The following is a 19957-nucleotide window of genomic DNA, read 5'->3' on the forward strand; positions in this document are numbered from 1 at the left end:
AACGCTTCCTTGAATCTCCAATGTTATGTTTTTCTATTACAGACCTTAACTTTTTTCCCCAGATATCATCAGACATACCACACTTCATTAACAATTACTATTTCCTAATATCTTTGGTAACATAAATTCTCCTTTTAAGATTAAGATAATATCAAGTCTTCATTGTCACTTTAAATGTGTGGCACAAACTTCCTACAGCCTAAGCAGAACTAGATTTAAATTTGGCTTTTTGTAGTCAATATTTAGAGTCAATCAGAATAAGCCAAATCTCTAGCCTCCTGTACATTTTCCATCAAGCCTTAGGTAAACAAGTAATCATGTCAAAAATCATCCAAGAACACTTTAATTCCAAGAAAGAAAAAGAAAAAAAATCTAGCCCTTGACATTACTTTCAAACTTCCGGTAACATGTGAGAGGCTCAACAGTATATAGCAGAAAGAGCAGCAGAGTGGGGAGTTAAGAGAACTGGGGCCACAGGCCTTCTCTGCCACTGAGCATCTGGGCAGGTGAATTGACTCATTTCTCTATCTTCAGAGAAAGAAGCCATCATCTTATCTGGAGGGCTTTGCAGAATAAATATGATAGTAACTGTTACATGCAACATGCTTCTGACACAATCAATCTTCTTCTAACTATCAAAGAAAATCAGATTCTTTATCCTCATGACCTCAAATATTATAGCCGGTCCGCCAAATCTATTTTCTTTAACTACAGCAGTGGTCTGAAGTCTGTGACTGTTACCAGTATAATACTCAAACTCTTCATGTCAAAAGCACTTATTTATGGAGCAAAATCGGGTTGTGAGATATTTGCCGTAAGCTGAAGCTTATCCTTATAAAGAAAAAAAGTTTATTTTAATATTTTTACACAAAAATCTTTCAACAACATACCACAAAACTTTCTTGGACAATTTGAAAAAGTCAAACATGATTAAACCAGCAAGTAACCACTGAGGATTACCACTCTTTTTTTTTTTTTTTTTTTTTGAAAAAGACCTACAACGTGCCAGGTGTTATGCTAGGTCCTGGGGATATAGACAAGCACCAACTTAGACCTCACCCTTGAAGAACTCTGTTTATCTAGGAGTGTGAACTTCACAGATAAATATAAGATAATAAAAGATATTTTAGAAATACTGTATTTCTCTGGCTTAAATATATTTCAGAAATCATTCTTTCCACTTCCCAGCATTTTTAGCCCATAAAATAGGAAATTCCACACTTGTTGAGTTGATGGGAATCTGAGTCCCCAATTTTTGCTTAAAATATCTTTCAGAAATTTATAATTAAGAAGTAACACTGAAACCAAAAGCTAGTTTATACAGAGATTGTTTGTCACATGCCAGGCAAAACAATTAAAGGGAACAGAATTTGCCACCTCGCAGAAAAACCACAGAATTATCAAACTAAGAAAGGGCAGTGTTTCCTTTTTATGCATTAGCACTCAGTTACTATTAAAGACAAAAAAATTAAAACACACAAAGACAATAAAAAAAAAACCCTTGTGTTTAAACCAATAAGAAATGCAGACAAAACCTATATATAAGTTTCAAAGTTACAGGTCAATTGTAAAGTTGTTAAGATCACAGAACATAGGTTATAAAAAGCAACATGTTACCATGCTGTGATTCTTAATCAAATGGCCAAAATGATTTAGATGACTTAAAGCTCAGGAAAGGCTTGGACTCAGATTTTCCTATACCGAAGAAAGTAGAATATGCCTGTAACATGCCTCTGCCAGTTAGCTGAAGTATTTCTGTACGTATATTTAATTTCTACTTTTACCTCCCACAACTATTATTAAATCAGTAATTTATTTTCTAATGAATGTTTCAGAACCAAGGAAACACTGACAATACAAAGCAATGGCAACACAGACATGGAAATGACCCTGCCTAGGGAAGGTGGGGGAATGCCTCATCAAAGAACTGGCTTTTAAAGTGTGTCCTGAAGAGACAGCAGTATTTTGTAATACGAGGAACTTAGACAAAGTATGATGTACAAAGTATTGATATGTCAGAGAATAAAGAGCAGGCTGGGCACGTCTGTACCACAGTAAGAACTCGTGGTATGACTTGAGGTGATCACTGTGACAGCAGAGATGGGGTCCTACGGGGGACTCAGAGTCTAACTGGACCTGAGAGTTCAGTAAGTGCCAAGAGAGAGCATCCAATTTCCTGGAGAGGTTGGGAGGGCTTCACGAAGCAGTTTCATGATGAGTCCTACAAGATGACTAGTCCAGATGAGGAGAGCAGCACAGAGCTACTGTTTTTGAACCAAATTTTCCATGGCTATTAGTTTTGTGAATTCCAATTTTAAATTGTAAAAACCTTTTTCATGACGTCAATTTTCAATTTTTTTTTTTTGTAATACTTGTGCCTGCATCTGAACAACCTTTCCAGTTCCTCCAAATCTGCTCTCATCTGCAGTGTGCTGCTGCGAAACCAGTTATCAAAATGCTATAGAAATTTATTTAAAATACTAGTAAACAAACTAAACACCTAAAGTGGAGCGAGGCACTGAGAGATCTGATGCATGGACTCCTGGCTTCTAAGAGGGTCTGTCTGCCAATTTCCTGGTTTTCTACATGTTTTATATGGTTCAGGAAGCTAGATAAATAATAGCCTTCAGGCTAGGAGAGAAACAATCCCACACCTCTCCCCATTCTTCTGGTCTCCTTCCTCTTTCATTCCTTTCCCTTTCAGAGGCATCTCGGATGGCAATTAATCCACTAAATTGCATTCCACGACAAGACCACCATTATTCACTGACTTCAACATTAGAGAAATGTCATGATAATTTTATCCTTTTACACCTTTAACTTTTCTAAGTAATTAAGAGGCAGTACTTAGGAGAAAAAAACCTGCTTTGAATACTCAAACATATACGTTGATGTCTAACTACTAACTAAATGTAAAAAGTTACATTCAACCAACTACATAATCTGTCCTATTCTCCCTCCTCTTGGGACATCCCACTTCTGCAGCTGTCATCTTTAAAGTCCTCAACACTGCTATAATCTAGTAACTTTTGATGACTCTAATCTCTTAGTGTACGTTTGCAGCTTTAAGTTAAACTATAATCTCTCTAGATCCCAAAACCCAGTCAAAAATTCTTCCTTTCAATTCCTTGCAGCACCTGCCTTATGGGGCTACCTAGTACTGAATATATTGGAGGAGCATAGCCAAAGAAACCCCTCAAAGGAGGAGTTTTCCTTCCTTTCAGCACAAAGACCTTCACCAATGCAGCCTCAGCCTGGGGAAACATTCAACTTGAATCTACAAGAAAGGAGACAGGGGACTTCCCTGGTGGCTCAATGGTTAAGAATCCACCTGCCAGTGCAGGGGACACAGGTTCAAGCCCTGGTCTGGGAAGATCCCACATGCCACAGAGGACCTACGCCCATGTGCCACAACTACTGAGTGACCCAACGCAGCCAAAAAAAATTAATAAATTTATTAAAAAAAGAAAAAGAAGAAAGGAGACAGTAGGGGCAAGTCCAAGATTATGACGCAACTCAGAACTGACAGTCTGGCTCTCTACCTTGGTTGTATGTGGAATATAAGCAGAGCTCAGTGCAACTTAAAAAAACAAACAAATAAAAAAACACAAAACAAACAAAAAACTTCAAAAGTAATAGTGACAGGAGAGAGATCACCATCAAGAGTTCTAAGAATAGGAAACGATGGTAGCAAAACTACTGCCATATGAAGGTTTGACAGCTGACTCCAAAATGTCTTTCTTCTTTGTATAAGAATAGCTGGAGGAACTTCCCTGGTGGCGCAGTGGTTAAGAATCCGCCTGCCAATGCCGGGGACACGGTTTGATCCCTGGTCTGGGAAAACGCCACATGCCACAGAGCACCTAAGCCCATATGCCACAACTACTGAGCCTGCGTTCTAGAGTCCGTGAGCCACAACTACTGAAGCTCATGTGCCTAGAGCCGGTGCTCCACAACAAGAGAAGCCACAGCAATGAGAAGCTCACGCACCGCAACGAAGACCCAATGCAGCCAAAAATAAATATATAAATTAATTAAAAATAAATAAATTTTTTTAAAAAATATGTCATTCTCTTAAAAAAAAAAAGAATAGCTGGAAACAATATATCCCTATTCATTATAGGAAGAGATCAAAGACTAGGAAGGAGACATGCACACACTTAACACAGGTTCCTTGGAAGCACACAGCACCTGATGAATCACCGCACAAAAAAGGAAACCAAGAAGGAACGCTGGACATACGAAGTGAGACGGACTGAAAGCTCTGCATAACAGACTCTCTTTCTTGGCAGGTCACAGTTATTACTGTCTAGCACAGTGATCACGTAACTATTTTTTGAAGGAATTTATTTATCCAAAATCTTAAGTTTTCCACTCAAAGTCTGAGCACTAAAAATAAGTCAGATACAATGTCATAGGAAGAGCCTGCTAGGACACCTTCCTAAACCTAAAGTTTTATTTCATATACAAATACAGAAACTCCACTTTTTTTGGATTAATTCAACATACACTTGCACTTAAAAGCTTAATGTCAAACTTTTGTAGAATTTTCTCCTCTGTTAAAAAAAAGATGTCGGGCTTCCCTAGTGGTGCAGTGGTTGAGAGTCTGCCTGCTGATGCAGGGGACACGGGTTCGTGCCCTGGTCTGGGAAGATCCCACATGCCGCGGAGAGGCTGGGCCCGTGAGCCATGGCCGCTGAGCCTGCGCGTCCGGAGCCTGTGCTCCGCAACGGGAGGCCACAACAGTGAGAGGCCCGCGTACCGCAAAAAAAAAAAAAAAAGATGTATTAATCTGTAAGAAGCATTTTAGAAAACTTTATCAACATTTTGAAATAACTAATAATAAAAGTAACATCCATTTCTAAGGGTCTATTCTTAGTATTCTACTTCACTTAGTAAAGTTTATCTTACCCTTTAAAAGCAGGGATGGTGGAACTGTTTCTGAAAGAATTAAACTTATATAACACAGTTATAACAAAATATTTCTCATCTTCAATAGTATGATTCAGCTGACATATTTTCAGTTTAAGTTAAAAGAAAAAGTGCCTTGTGATAAAGTCTCACCACAAGCCTATTACAGTTTCTAAAGAGAGACAGGGGGCTTCCCTGGTGGTGCAGTGGTTGAGAGTCTGCCTGCCAATGCAGGGGACACGGATTCATGCCCCGGTCCGGGAAGATCCCACATGCCGCGGAGTGGCTGGGCCCGTGAGCTATGGCCGCTGAGCCTGCGCGTCCGCGTCCGGAGCCTGTGCTCCACAACGGGAGAGGCCACAACAGTGAGAGGCCTGTGTACCGCAAACAAACAAAAAAAGAGAGACAGGGACTTTCCTGGCGATCCAGTGGTTGGGACTTCGCCTTCCAATGCGGGGGGTGCGGGTTCGGTCCCTGGTCAGGGAGCTAGGATCCCACATGCCTTGGGGCCAAGAAACCAAAACATAAAGCAGAAGCAATATTGTAACAAATTCCATAAAGACTTTAAAAAAATAAAATAAAGAGAGACAAAACAAGCATTTTACTGGAGTCTGAAGTCAGTGGACTCAAGCTCAAGACCAGACACAAGAGGCTCATCCAAGAGTCATTAAGAACATCACAGGTAAAAGTTATGTGCCAGAGGCGAGTAACAGAAAGATAAACAGTCCCTGCTCTCAAACTGAGTATCTCGTGGAGGTGTCAAACATGTAAACAACAACAAATTATGAATTTTTAAGAGGGCTATGAGAATTTGAGAAAGTAAAGCAAAGACCTAGAAGTTGAGTGGCACCAACTGTACACATAGCAGGAAAAGACAAAGAATCCTAAATACCTAACTAGCCTCTCAGCAACGAGGCTGGCAAAAAAATGTTAATCAAAAGATAACAAACTACCAAAATCCTTTAAACCCAGAAATTACAAAGGAAACAATCATAAATGAAGATAAAATCTACAAAAAAAAGATGTTCACTAGAGGATTATTTAACATAAGAGAAAAAACTTAAAACCCAAACATCCACTAACAAGGGACTAGCCATGGGATGGAATATCACACTTATTAAAATGATGTTGATGAAAAAAATCTGATGACAGGAGAAAAATAATACAAAGCTTTTTAAAACCACACAATTATACCTACATTATGTCAAGCATGTTAATAGATGTACAAATTTTTTTGAAGTTCAGAAATAAATCAAAATGTTAAAGCTGGCTATTTCTCAGAGATAGTGATTTTGTTTCATTTTTACATTGTTCTATATTTTCCAAAAATTATACAATCAGTATTGTTATATTTTAAATTGGTAGAAAAGTTATGTAAGTCACTGTATTCCAGCATTCCCTTTTAAAACCATTAATACCCCTTTCATCTTTTTCGATAGAGAATTTCTCTCCCCCAAATTCCACAGAACCCACTCATTTAAACAGGTTAATATCTGTAAATTCCTTGAAACAGTATCTGGCAGGTAGAAAGTAGCTACACCAGTGTTCATTTTATTAAATATTTTTAAATTCCCTTTATCTAGTCAAAGTAATTAGTGTGTTTTATAGCTGGTCTATTTTTCATGCCAGTTTGACAAAAAAAACCATAGGTTTTTGTTTTTCTTTTCTGAATTCCAGCATCTCTTAAGGGATGACTACTGTTTCCCTCTGAGATTCTTTCTTCAAAGAAAGAGCAGGAGGAAGAAATTCTGTCAAATACCAAATTCTTCAAAGGGAAGACAGGAAATTAGTGAAGGGGGTGGAATTTTAAAATATGGTTAATTGTTAAGACGCAGCTACAGAAGGGTACTCCTTAACATATTAAAGAGTCTCTCACAAATCAACATTTCATGGGATTAAATGCTATACTTACCCAGATGAAGAAATAAAGAAATCACATATCAAACTCTTAGCTACGGACAGGACTATATGTAACTATTTAGAAAAATGTCTTCATACGTATTTATGAGCTGCTTGGAGTGCGTGTGGAGTAGTGGTGATGGTGAGGGACAGTCCAAGGGAAACTAAGAAACCAAAGAAGGCAAGCAACTGTTCTACATAATAAAGGAGGGAGAAATTTGAACTTGCAAACGGGAGGAAGACTTGAGGGAGAAATCAAGGAACTTAAGTGGACTGCCTCCCCTAAGTAAGTTTTCAGTCAAGTCCACATTGCTCACTTATGCTTTAGTAAAAATGGATTCTTTTATTCAAAGTAATACTGAATTCTGCATCTCAGTTGCACAAGACTGCACGCAGACACAAGAACGGAACAGGGGACACACCTGGCTTATCCACAGATATAAACTTATTCCACTCATGTATTCATTTTTAGTTTTGACAAACTTATATATGCATGAAGTTTGTTTACAGAAACAGGTCTATAAGACTTTTTAAAAATATCAGCAGTTTTTTTAGTCCCCTTATCCCAGTTTACATTCACAGGCAACAAGGAACAGGTACCTTTCGTTTTAGTACCTAACTCCATTTCTACAAATAATACTTGCGGTGCTCCTGCTTGCTTTTTCAGTTTTAGGTGTTAGATACATAAATCTCTTTAAACACTATTCCTCCTCCCACCCCCAGCACAAGCACAAATGCTTCCCAAAATACTTTTATTTAGAGGATATCAAGAAACTACAACTCAATAATAAGACAAACAACCTAATGAAAAAGTGGACAAAAGATCTGAACAGACACCATAAGTTACTGGAACCCAAAAGGCTATCAATGGGTAAATGGATAAACAAACTGCGATACATCCATGCAATGAAATCTTTACCAGCAATAATAAGAACTGAACTATTAATATATGCAGCATGGATGAACTTAAAATTATGCTGAATGAAAGCCAGACCAAAAAGGAACACATACCTTATGATTCCATGTATATAGACCTTAGAAAGTTCAAATTAATCTATAATGACAGAAAGCAGATTAGTGGTTCCTTTCCCTTGAGCTAGTCAGAGTTCTCAGAGAAGACACTTCAACTCTGGCCAGCATCCTGAAAGCAAAGTGAGGGAAGGTGGCTGCGGATCTTAACAAATACTGTAAACTCACACTCACTCTCATTTTAGCAAACTTTGACAGGAAGTAGGTGTCAAATGCCACTGATATGCCACTTCTTTAATGCAAGTCTTAGATAAATAGATTTACTGAAAAGCTAAACTGTCTTCATGAATGAAACAGATCATCGATGAAACACCAAATGATAAATTAAAGGCAAAATTAGATGGTAAACCTAAAAAATAAATTCAACAGTTAAAAATTTGGGACAAGGTGGAGAGAGAAGAAGACCTACTGTGGACATATTGTTTTAAAAGTCAAAACTTCCAAGAAAGACAAGTTAATAAAATTCTCTGATTTTATATTTTGTACTTTTGTGGGAGGTAATAAAGAAACCAAGTGATTTACCCATGGTCACTTGGCTTTTTAGTGGCAACAATAAAACTCAAATTTAAATCTGGAGAGATCTTAAGACAACATCACAGAGTTGAAAACCCAAATCAGAAGTTTTAGGTCTAGTCACACATAGGAATACCATGAAGATACACAGGCTCAAGGACCTACTGTACAGCACAGGGAACTATACTCAGTATTTTGTAATAACCTATAAGGGGAAAGAATCTGAAATCCAATCATATATACACCTGAATTACTGAGCTTTACACCTGAAACTAACACGACATTGTAAATCAACTATACTTCAATAAAATACAGATATACAGTCTCTGAGAAAGGTGGGCATTCCTGGCAAAAGGAACGATGTAGCAAGAGCGTCCAGAGGCAAAAGAGAATCAGGTAAGTTCCAGTGCTCAATATATATATTCAAAAAGTGGAGTTTAAGCTTAAAGGCAGGTGAATTTAAATTTTATCCTAAATCCACTCTTCATGCAAAAAAGGGCTGATTGGTGTTTGTTTTTCTGATACCCGACATTCAGAGGGTCTGATGCTGGAGGATATCCTTTTCCTGGACTTTGCCATCATCTCTTTCCCATTTCACTGACTGACCTTCCTTGTTTTCAGCTCCCTATACTTGCCCTTTAACTCAACAGTTCTCCACCATAGTACTAGTTGTCAGGAGTGTGCAAAGTAAAGTACCTGAAGTTTGTGATTCACTTTTTAAACAAACAGAAAAGGGTAGTTAAAGCATCACTCACTTGATTTGGGGCATAAGTAGAGAAAAAAAGGACAGAATTATAGTAAAGGAACTGAAAATTTCATGTAACTCTAAGTATAAGCAAGGCAGCATGGAGTGTATGCCAATGCCATCCACGTCTGTCCCAAGAGGAAAGATCAAAATCTAGTAGGAAAAGATCATACTCTAACCCATTTCACTTTTGCTGATTCCACTGATGTCTGCCTTCACAGCTTTCTTTTTATTTTTTTCACTACTAAAACTGTTCTACACTCCTCTTTTGATCAACGATTAATTCCTTCCATAATACCTTACCAAGAGTTAGGTCTATAAAATGTAAAAGGGTTGGGAGAACACTCAAGATCAGTACACCTGTACAGTTTCAGCGGTGCTAAACACTGGAAAGTGCATAATCTATGGAGAGCAACTTTTTTCAAGCATTTAAAACTACAACAGCTTACGTGCCAAATCTATATAAATCATTAATTGCTTAAATGTTTGAAATTATGACTCCATGTACTACATGAGCATTCAAAAGAAATGATAAAGTCAGGTACAGGCTTTCCTGCCTTGACCTAAGGAAGGCAGAAGAATAACCACACTGCTATGCTTTAAACGTTAACAAAGACCATATATCGACACATCTTCGTGACGCCTACAGTGATCATGCGCCAAGTCATGGGCCAAGAGTTCACGCTCGATGCATGAAGAAGAACTCTCTCAGAAAATCAGAACCTGCAGCAAACAGACATTTAAAAGCTTGACTCCAAGAGTACTCCTATAGGTAAGCAGTAAGTACAAGGGTATCACACTGTAAATTTTAGACCATAATATATGCTTCAAATTATGGCATTGGGCTTCCCTGGTGGCGCAGTGGTTGAGAGTCCGCCTGCCGATGCAGGGGACGCGGGTTCGTGCCCCGGTCCGGGAGGATCCCACATGCCGCGGAGAGGCTGGGCCCGTGAGCCATGGCCGCTGGGCCTGCGCGTCCGGAGCCTGTGCTCCACAACGGGAGAGGCCACAGCAGTGAGAGGCCCGCGTACCGCAAAAAAAAAAAAAAAAAAAAAAAAAATTATGGCATTTTACATCACGCAATATGCTAATGGATTACAGATGCAACAGGCACATCTTAAGAACATCAATGTTGATGAAAGGAAAAATGTCATGAGCTAAAAGAAAAGTGAAACTGGTCATTTTAAGACAAATTTTAGCTACTGTAATTTGTCTAAAATGGACAAATTACTACACCACAGTTAAGAAATGGAAATGACTTCCTATGGAGAAGCTAAATTCTATTGTCCTAGCAACAGTCTATGAAATGCGGCTGCCCTCCAAAAGTAAAACAGGTTGTCCTATGAATCCATCTGAGCAAAGCTAAAATTTCAAAGGTAAAAAGTCTTTAGAAATTCTCCAAGAAAAATTCCTCCACTTTATCCACTTTACCTTCACGCAAGCTACACAATGTCTAAGTCCTAAATCAATCCGCCAGAAAAATACTGATTGAACGTTTATGGGACAAAACTCTATATATCCTCAAGAACTCATGTTCTTACCTGAATGAAATTACTAAGACAAAAAGGATATATAATAGATGGGAACTGTATGACCCAGACTACAAATGTACAGCAATTCAGACAAGAAAGTTAATGAGTGATGACTGCAAAAGGTAGATGAATGCTGAGTTTTGAAGAATGGGAACATTTAGACAGACAAGATCAAGGGTCCCATCAAGTGAGAGGAAAATCATAATGATGTCACAGCAAAAGGAATGAGAAGAGTGTACGCAGGAGACTGCCAGACATGACTGTCCCGCAGTGGGGAGTCAGCAGTATAGTACTGCAGCTCTGCTCTCAACTCCAGAAACTTGATTCACATTGCAAACAGCACCCCCCAGAGGTGTGCAAAGTGGTGATCCTGGTTAAGTAATACAGAAAAGCAACAAGTGGGTGCTCCATTAAAAGGGATTCTGTGAAACAAGGGAGCTTTTTAAAACATTAAACACATTTAGATAGATTCAGTCCATATTACCATAGCAAAATATGGGAGAAGTCCCAAATGGGAAACTGCATAAACTAGCCTATCTCGGATTTGGGTTTTGCCCCTCTCCCTCCATAAAACTCCTATTAATATTTCTTAGAATCGGTGTTCTAAAACGCACTTTAGAATACTGAGCTATTTTATAAAAGGTCTTCAGAGTCAAGCTGCATCTTGATAAAGAGAAAAATGAGGAACCACTGAGCGTTTTAGTCAAGAAACGACAGCAGCAAAACTACTTAAAAACAAGAAAATTCTGGCACAAATATCAAAGGTAGATTAGAGCAGCAGATCTGAGAATTTTGAGAGTAAAAGATTGCTTAGAATCCTTCTGGGAGCAAACCAACTCACTGAGTTAATACAATGAACAATAAATCCACATTGTTAATAATCAAGTTATTTAAAAAGCATCTTTTAAACAGACAAATCCTTTTTTATGATCTACTTTTCAGAACACACAACTTTTAGTCCTAAATTTGTCAAGTCTTTATAATAGTCATACCAGTTTACAGTTAGGGAGTATCATCTCAGATTTCACAATGTAAGCAAGCACTGGTCCATTCAAAACTATCCTTGTTTTTTCCTCCAGAGGCCGAAGTGACAAAAATATTAATACAAATCCAGGGATCCTGGATTTTGCAACACCACATTGTTGAAAGTTATTGTACTTAGAAATACCAAATAATATTCCTACCAAAGAGGTAACTAAAAACACTGCATACTGTTTAGAATAATTAACAAAGTTATTTAGGAAATTTTTAATGAAAAATAGCTTTAAAAGAATATGGTGGCAAGAGGGAAGAGATATGGGAACATATGTATATGTATAACTGATTCACTTTGTTATAAAGCAGAAACTAACACACCATTGTAAAGCAATTATACCCCAATAAAGATGTTAAAAAAAAAAAAGAATATGGTGAAAGGTTTACCATAGTTTATCTATATCTCTCTACCAGAAATCTTTATGAGCTTAGATTTCCACAACCATTAGTAAATTATAACCCATGATTCCTAAATATATTCTAAAGCGCAGCGAACAAGCCTAAGGTTTTGTAACAAATGATCAAAAAAGTGTTCAGCACAGTCTTGAGATGGACCTGTTTTGAAATTAATTTCATTATAAAATCTATTTTAAAAACAGATGCAGGCTACTTACTATAGTGTCATACATGAAGCAAAAACAATTGCATTTTAAATCTGGTCTTAAACAGAAAGTAATCCATATAGGGTAGATAAAATGGTTAAAGTCAGATCAGTTTACATCAAATGGCTCTTACAGTAGACTGATGAACTATATAATCTGTTCTTTAACATTAAGCAAAGCAGCAGTAACTTTTGCTCTCATGCACAGAATGGTAAATTATCAATTAGTCCTATTAATATTCTTGAAAGATCATTAAGGACTAACCTGCTGTTTCTGAAGGAACAGCTACTTGTTAACTGAAATTAATAAGGACCACTACTTATCCACCAATTTATGTCCTTTTAGTTTGAAGGAACATCCAAAGTCTTTCCTTCTAACATAAAATAAGAGCTAGACTAAAGCATATCATATGTATATAAATATATAGTACTGTACTGACACAGCATGCATTATTTTTACATAAGCCCCCATGTTCAGGTCATTTGGAATGGCAGACGCTGGGGCATGAAAACAAACAGAACATTTTCCATCTAGGACTTTCACAGTGCTTAATAAATAAGTAACTCAATAACCGTAGATGGATCTTCTGCAAGAAGACAGTGCACACAGATAAAAAAATATTTTCAATTTACCAGTCTTACAATTGTCACAAAAACCACCAAGTCCACAAATCAAACTTGGCTACAATAGTCAAAACTACTTGAAAGCACTATGCTCACAGTCAAATAAATCAATGATGTCTTTCTAATTTATAAAGGCATCTCAACTACGTAATATAATTTTAAGCGAAACGCAAACTTAACGTGGGTGTTTCTCAAAATGCTGACTACTGGGCCCCACTCACATCTGCTGAATCAGATTTGCGGGGGCAATGCCAGGGAGTCTGCACTTTCAGTAACTCCCCCAGGTGACCCTCCTGCACACTTTCTGCAGAACCACCACCTTCCCTGTGAGCTTTATAGCAAGGTTTTGGATATCAAGAACTAAAATCTCATTTGGGACCTTTTAAAACTAAATTTCATTACATACTGAATTAATATTTCAAAAAGACTTAAGTAACAAGCTGTGGCAGAAAAAAACCAAATACATGAAAAAATGACAGCAGAAATTTAAAAAAGAAACTTTTAGTACAGGCCACTTTATTTTTAAGTCAAGATTTAAGACACCCCTAATCATTTCAAGGACTAACCAGTCTTTGTAAACATAATTCCTAACTTAAAGATAATCCTATCCACAATATTAAAAATATAGTATTTCAAATATGTTCAAATTCATTTACTCAGCTGTTAAGCAAATCAGGATATGAACTGCTTATATTATACCAAATACAAGCAACGATTAAATTTATAAGTTAAACCCAAACAAATCTGTTTATATTCCACTATTAAATTTACTGTGGTCAGAACCTGATTTTCATAAACTTATATAACTTTCACAAACTTACGCAGACATGTATAATGGAAAGAGCAATGAAGCAAAAACTAGAAGGCATCTAGAATCCAGTTCTGGCCAATCTAGCTGCTGGCTATATTATATGACCTTAGGGCCTAGAGAAATCATTTTACCTACCTAACAAACAAGGAAGGTACAGCTATCTACTAATTTCACAGATTTACTGTGAGAATCAAAAGGGATACTATGTAATACACTCTGAAATACTGTAAAGCATTTCATAAATCAAAGGCATTATCATTAAGAGTAAAATTTGAGAGACACTATCTTTAGGTGCCTGCTGTAAAACAGACTATTACAGAAACAATAAACATAAAAATTGATCTTTCAGATTCAACTAGATGTTGTACATTATTGTATATATCCTATAAATTATAAATATAAAACAAGAATTTAATAGTCATCTGTCTTATGCCCCCATTTATAATAGATATATTTCTTGTGTAAAAACAGAAATGAAATTACATGCACCATGAATTGATAACTGTCAAAACTGGTCACTAAGTATAATATTCTACTTTCACATGCTGGACAATTTCCATAATAAAAAATTTTAACAAGACAACAATGTATATGTGTGTGTGTATAAAATATCTGTAAAAGCTAAAAACCAAATATTTTAAAGTTTTTTTTTTTGAAAATTATCCCCATACCTATTGTATCATTTTCCTTCAATGTTACCTTAGATTCTATACATTCCAAAATAAGCTGCTCTCACGTACCCTTCTATATATATATCATGACACCTATTAGAAAATAACTATTCCTCTCCAATGGAGTGAGTAAATACTCTTACCCAAGCTGCAAAAACTTAATTTTCTGCTCCCTGATCCTTACTCCTTTAATTTTCTCATTCATTACAAAATTCCAGAAGTAAAAAGTGAAATGACCAGTTTCAACTGCAGGTATGTGTAAAAACATAAGAAAAAAAAGGGGGTAAATACACTTTTTTGTTAGTACTGCAAAAGACCACCAATAGTTGTAATTGGCCATTCCTCTTGAAACCTGTTGACCCATACAACTCAATTCACATGGTAAGAGAATGCTGCACCCAAAATTAAGTTAACATATCTGTCAGACAAAGGAAATTGGTAAATTTAACCCCCAAATCAAGGATTCTACCAAGATATGCATAACAATGTATAATTACTCTGCATACATCAACGTAATTGCTCAAATGATGTCCTTTAACCTGGGGCCATATTCCAGACTGAAAAGCATAAACTACCTTTCATCACAAGCAGATTTTTTAACTTAATAAAACTATTTGTAGCTCAATAGCTTATGCTTTACAGTAGTCTATGAAGAAACTACAAGTGGTGAATTAAAAATTAAATGCAGATAGAAATGGTAACGATCTTGTGGTTTGCAATTAAAACTATATTTAGTAATATCCACACATTTATTTATTCATTACTTGAAAGCTGAATCTTTTTTTATGTTACATCTGCAGTCACAATCATCAGAAGATATCCTGTGTCTAAAGAGATAGTGTACCTCATGTTTTTGATTTGTGAGGGAGGGGGACAGAAGGGATCAAGTGGTCAGGGAAGGAAATCTCACCCATTTAGCTGTCACTACAGCACATGTTTTCTAAGCATTAAAAACTCCATTCATTTTTATATAAGATATTGATACATTTGAGAAGAGCCATGCACAGAAACCACTTTTTCCAATATAGTCTTCAATAACTTTGAGGGTAAGTACTCCTGCTGGAAGTCCTCATTTGTATTATTTAAAAACAATTAATTGTAAAATCTGCAGTCAAACCATAAAAGGCAAGCTGTTGGAAGATGAAAAACAAAAAAAAAATTACTATACCTTATTCAAACAAGGTTAATAATTTTGCATGTTTACTTTAGAATCTCTTTATAGCACAGAAGCTAAAAAAATTTATAAAACCACTATCATGCTGGTGGGTACCCTTATTTGGTGGCAACGGCTAGTTTTAAATATCTATTTACAATGAAGCTATTACTTTCCTTATTTCTTTTCCTAAGTAGATCCAGACTATTACTGACCCTATTATTTTATCATAAGCACAAATCAAATCTAGTTTCTCACTTCATCTCAGAGTTCTACACTAAATCCCAAGCTTCAATTAAAAAACCATGATTTCCCATACAGTTGCAGAAACACCCCTAAAAGAGTGAGGAATTGCAGAATACGGGAAAATGAAGACAATTTCACCTTACACATCTAAATGGGGAGGCCAGTAATGACAACTGCAACAAAAATCAAGAGGGTGTTCTCTGAATTTTCACCATTTTAATAAAAGAAAATGCTGAAATTTTAAATTAAAGGTGGCGCTCTGTCCTCAACTCACCCGATTGTGACTCACTTTTGCAGACTATATGGTAGGAAATAACTTACTTTTCTAAGATCTTTGCAGTTACACCCAAGCCAAAATCAGGACAGAGATCCACCCTTAATTACAGAAATTCATGCAAAGCACAGAAACTAAAACGGCCCCCTGAAATCATGGCTAAAGAAGCCCATTTCATATACTAGTTCTCAAAGTCTCCCTTTAAGGAGTATGTTCCTATTTACTTCAAATTTGAACTCACCAGGACAAAAAAGAAAAAAACAGGGGGAGGGGGACCCAGATGAAACGCTCAAGTACAAAAAGCAGATTCTCCTCCAATCCCTCTAATTCTCCCAATCCGCCTCTGCCACACACAAGGACAGGGAGTCTGGGGAAGGCTGGCAGCAGGACAAGCGGTGAAGGCCCTTCATTCACTCACGTGGGCCACTATCCAAAGGGTTACACACCCTCTGCCCGAGGAGAGCCTCATACAAAGCAGATCCTTACAAGTACTTTTATTATAAAATACACCCACGCTGAACAAGAGCTTTATTTTAAAATAAGACTGTCCTCAGGTGGGGGGAGGTGAAACACAACAAAGGCTTCCATGTTGAAAGGCAGACAGTCCAGATATAAGCATATACCTACACGCGTATGAAAAAAAATCCATATAACTAATTGATCATGAACAGCAATCGATACCAACAGGAGCCATTAGATTATTAATAAACCCAGAAAAGTGGCATGCATAGCGGCCAAAGGTGGCTGCCTGCTGCGCTCTAACCCCAGGAAAGGCAAAATTACGCGTGCAGAGGAGGGTTGAGCCCTCCGCAGGTTTAAAGACCCCAGGAGCACCTCTTGCCCTACCCTCCGCGCCAAGCACCAATGCACCGCACAGGATTCGAGCACTCCCAGCGCTGCGAGTCCGGCAGAAAACTGGTGAATGAAATACGCACAGACACCAACCTGGCCAGTGACCGCGGCGCAGAACCAGGGGTCGCTAACTAGCTAAGCCACAGGATTCTCCAGCAGGATGGAATAAAGGGAGTACACCCCCCCCCACCTCCGCAACTGGAATGCGGCTCTTACTGACCCTTCCAAAAAGGGGGTGGAGGACGCAGGATTTTTTTTTCTTTCTTTTAAACTAAGTCTAAGAACGCGAATCCGAAGCAACCGAGAACATCCTGGGGGGCCAGACAACAGACACCGGGATAAAGGCGAGACTGTTCTCCAACTCCCGGGGAATCGCCATCCGGTGTGACACGCATCAATCAACTAGCCCCAGCCGAGGGCCGACCCCGGCCCCGCTCTCCGCCCGCGGAGCGCCAGTGGGGCTGAAGCCGGGGATTAGAGGGGTGACCCTCCCGGGGCGCGGGGAAAGAGTGCCGGGCACCGTTGCCCTCAAGGTCACCAGGCGCTGGAGCGGGGGCGGCCGGCCGCAAGATGGGCTATGGCGCGGCGGAGGCGGCTCGGAGAAGTGAAGAGCCGCGGGGATAGACGCGAAATCCCACCGAGCCCCGTCCCTGGAGCCCTGGGCGGGGACTCCCGGCCGGACCCGGCGCTGAGGCGCACGCCGAGGAAGCCGCTCACCTTTACGATCTGCCAGGGCGGGCGCGGCGGGAGACAACCTGCGAGGGGGCGCCGGAACGCCCCCGCCAACTTCTCCCGAATCCGCGCAGTCCACGGAGCACCCAGCTGTCAGGAGCCCCGCCGCGACGCCCCCACCTCCGTGTTCCGCCAGGCTTCCCCCGCAGGTGACCTGTCCCGCCGCCCCCGCCGCGGACGGGCGACGGCCGCCACTCACCTCGCCAAGCAGCAGGAACCATTTTCCGAAGGGGAAAGGAAGGGGAGGCTGCAGGAGGGTCGGGGGGAGGGGGCGGTGAGGACAGCGGGAAACGCAGAGAACGGGGGCTCGGTCCTCAGCCCGTCCGCAGGCGGCTCGCAGGACTCAGAGCGCCAGGCGGAGGTTCGGCTGCACCTCGAGGATGAGGTGGCCACAGAGCCGAGAGGTTCGGCTTCCACCAGCCGGGGCTCCCTACTCACGCTGCACTGCGAGGAGGCGGCGGCGCCGGCGGCGGAGGAGGAGGCGGCGCCCGGCCGGCCCCCGCCCAGAGCCCGGCAGCCGCCGAGTGGCCGCCCGCGTCCCCGCAGGACCCGCCTCCTGAGCTCCGCAGAGCCGCACACAGGGCGCGCCGCGCTCAGCACGGGCAGCTCTGCCGGCCTCACGCCGCCGTCCGCAAAGGCAGCGGCGGGCGGGGTGCAGCCCCCTCCGGGAGCACCGCAGCCCGACCCGCTCGGGGCGGGGCCTGCGGCCCCCGGAGAGCGGACAGCGGAGCACGAGGGGGTTACGCGAAGCTTCGGGCAGGGGCGCCGCTTGCACCGGGTGGCCCGCAAGATTGCAGGGGGAGGCAAGGGGAGGTGAACACTCACCCGTTCCGGTCTGGCGCTCCCTTCTCTCCACACCCTCTCGCCTCCCGCTCCACGCTGGCGGCGCAGCTGCTGCCACTGCCACTGCCGCCGCCGCCGCCGCCGCCGCCGCCGAAGCTCGCGTTGCCGCCGCTGCCGCCTTGGCTAGGCGCGGTCACGTGACGCGGCCCGCGGGGAGCCTGGGGGCGGGCAGGCGCGCGCGCGGGAGGAAGCGCGACTCGGACGGAGACTGGGAGCTGAGCGGAGCCGAGAGGGCGTTTAAGGGGAGGACCCGGAGAGCGCGCCCCCGGCTGGCGAGCGCGCGCCCGATGATTAGCACTTGCCGCGCGGTGGGGAAAGGGTGGCCGGAGTGAGGGGCGGGGGACTCGTGCCTCCACGCGCCCCTCCCTCTCTTCCTCCGCTGAGCGCCTCGGCCGGCCGCTGCCCCCGCCCCCTCCCGTTCGCCCCTTTCCTCCTGTCGCTGCCAGCGATTGGCTGAAAGGCTCTGACGTCCTTGTTTCCATGACGTATCGGGGCGGGGGGCGGAGGGGGAGGAGGGGGTGGGTCGGACAAGCGGGGCGGTGACGCCGTCAGTCACAGCTGCTGTTTCCGAGCGGGTCCGGGCGGCTCCCGCAACTGTGGAGGCAGGAGAGCGATGTCTGCCGCAGGCTGACTTGGGCGCCCTTTACTTGGGGTCCCGCCCGAGGCAACCCCGGGTCTGCGCTCCTCCGAGCCCGGGAGCCGGGCTGGCGGGCGGGCTAGGGCAAGCCCTCCAGGCGAGGACCGGTTAACGCAGACCCCCGCGTCCGCGGACATTTGAGCGGCTCCTCGCCATGTCTCTGCTCCACTCTGTACCGGACTCGGTTCCTGTCCCGGGCCGTGACGCACGCGCCGGACGACAAAAGTGCCGCCTAGCTCGCTCCCTCCTTGGAGGAGGACAGCCCACACCCCCCACGGGCGAGGGGCGCTCCATCTGTTTCTGCCGGTCGGGCCCGTAGACTCCGGGGATACCCGCTGCAGCGCCCAAAGAGTTAACGCAGGCGTTCGGCCGGTGTGAACAGGCCCATCAGGATCTGCGCTCAGAATCCCCGTGTCTTCCTTTGGGGTTTGCGTTTTCTACCTATGCCAAGCCTTTGGCTCTTCAGTTCACTTGTAGCATCTCGGAGGGGGGAGGGATTGAGATGCTGAAAGGTAACATGCTTTGCCACAACCTTCAAGAAATTTTGCAAGTTAATAAAAAAGAAACCACCGTAGTGACATTTTCAGAAATAAAACGGGTTTTCTTTCCTACACACACATACACACGTGTTCAAAGATTTGTGTCTTACCTAAGACATCGTGCTCCATCTTCGTCTAATCGCCTCTGTTTGAACTGTCGCCGCTGCTTTAGAGAACTTGTCCGTGTTATTTTCAATACCACTTAATCGGAACAAAAAGATAAATTCTGCAGAGGCTCCTCCTTTCTCTTAACTCCAGGACTGGAAAAATTAATGTCTGTAACGTCTTCCTAAAAGCAAACAGTCGATGC

At 41.6% G+C, this 19957-nt stretch overlaps 1 protein-coding gene across 3 annotated transcripts in view; it reads right to left on the reverse strand.

Moving 5' to 3' along the window:
• Window positions 1–18084, reverse strand: part of ATP2B1 (ATPase plasma membrane Ca2+ transporting 1) — a 131724-nt gene extending 113640 nt beyond the window's left edge. For 2 of the 3 annotated variants that reach the window (XM_067697518.1, XM_067697517.1), the window contains exon 1: window positions 17828–18083. The gene's annotated coding sequence lies outside the window, so the exon portion shown is untranslated. Of the gene's footprint in view, window positions 1–17827 lie in introns of all 3 variants that reach the window. The other variant, XM_067697519.1, reaches the window with a different exon arrangement.
• Window positions 18085–19957: the final 1873 nt, after the last annotated feature.

Source organism: Pseudorca crassidens, chromosome 11, assembly GCF_039906515.1.
Source record: "Pseudorca crassidens isolate mPseCra1 chromosome 11, mPseCra1.hap1, whole genome shotgun sequence".
NCBI lineage: Eukaryota > Metazoa > Chordata > Mammalia > Artiodactyla > Delphinidae > Pseudorca > Pseudorca crassidens.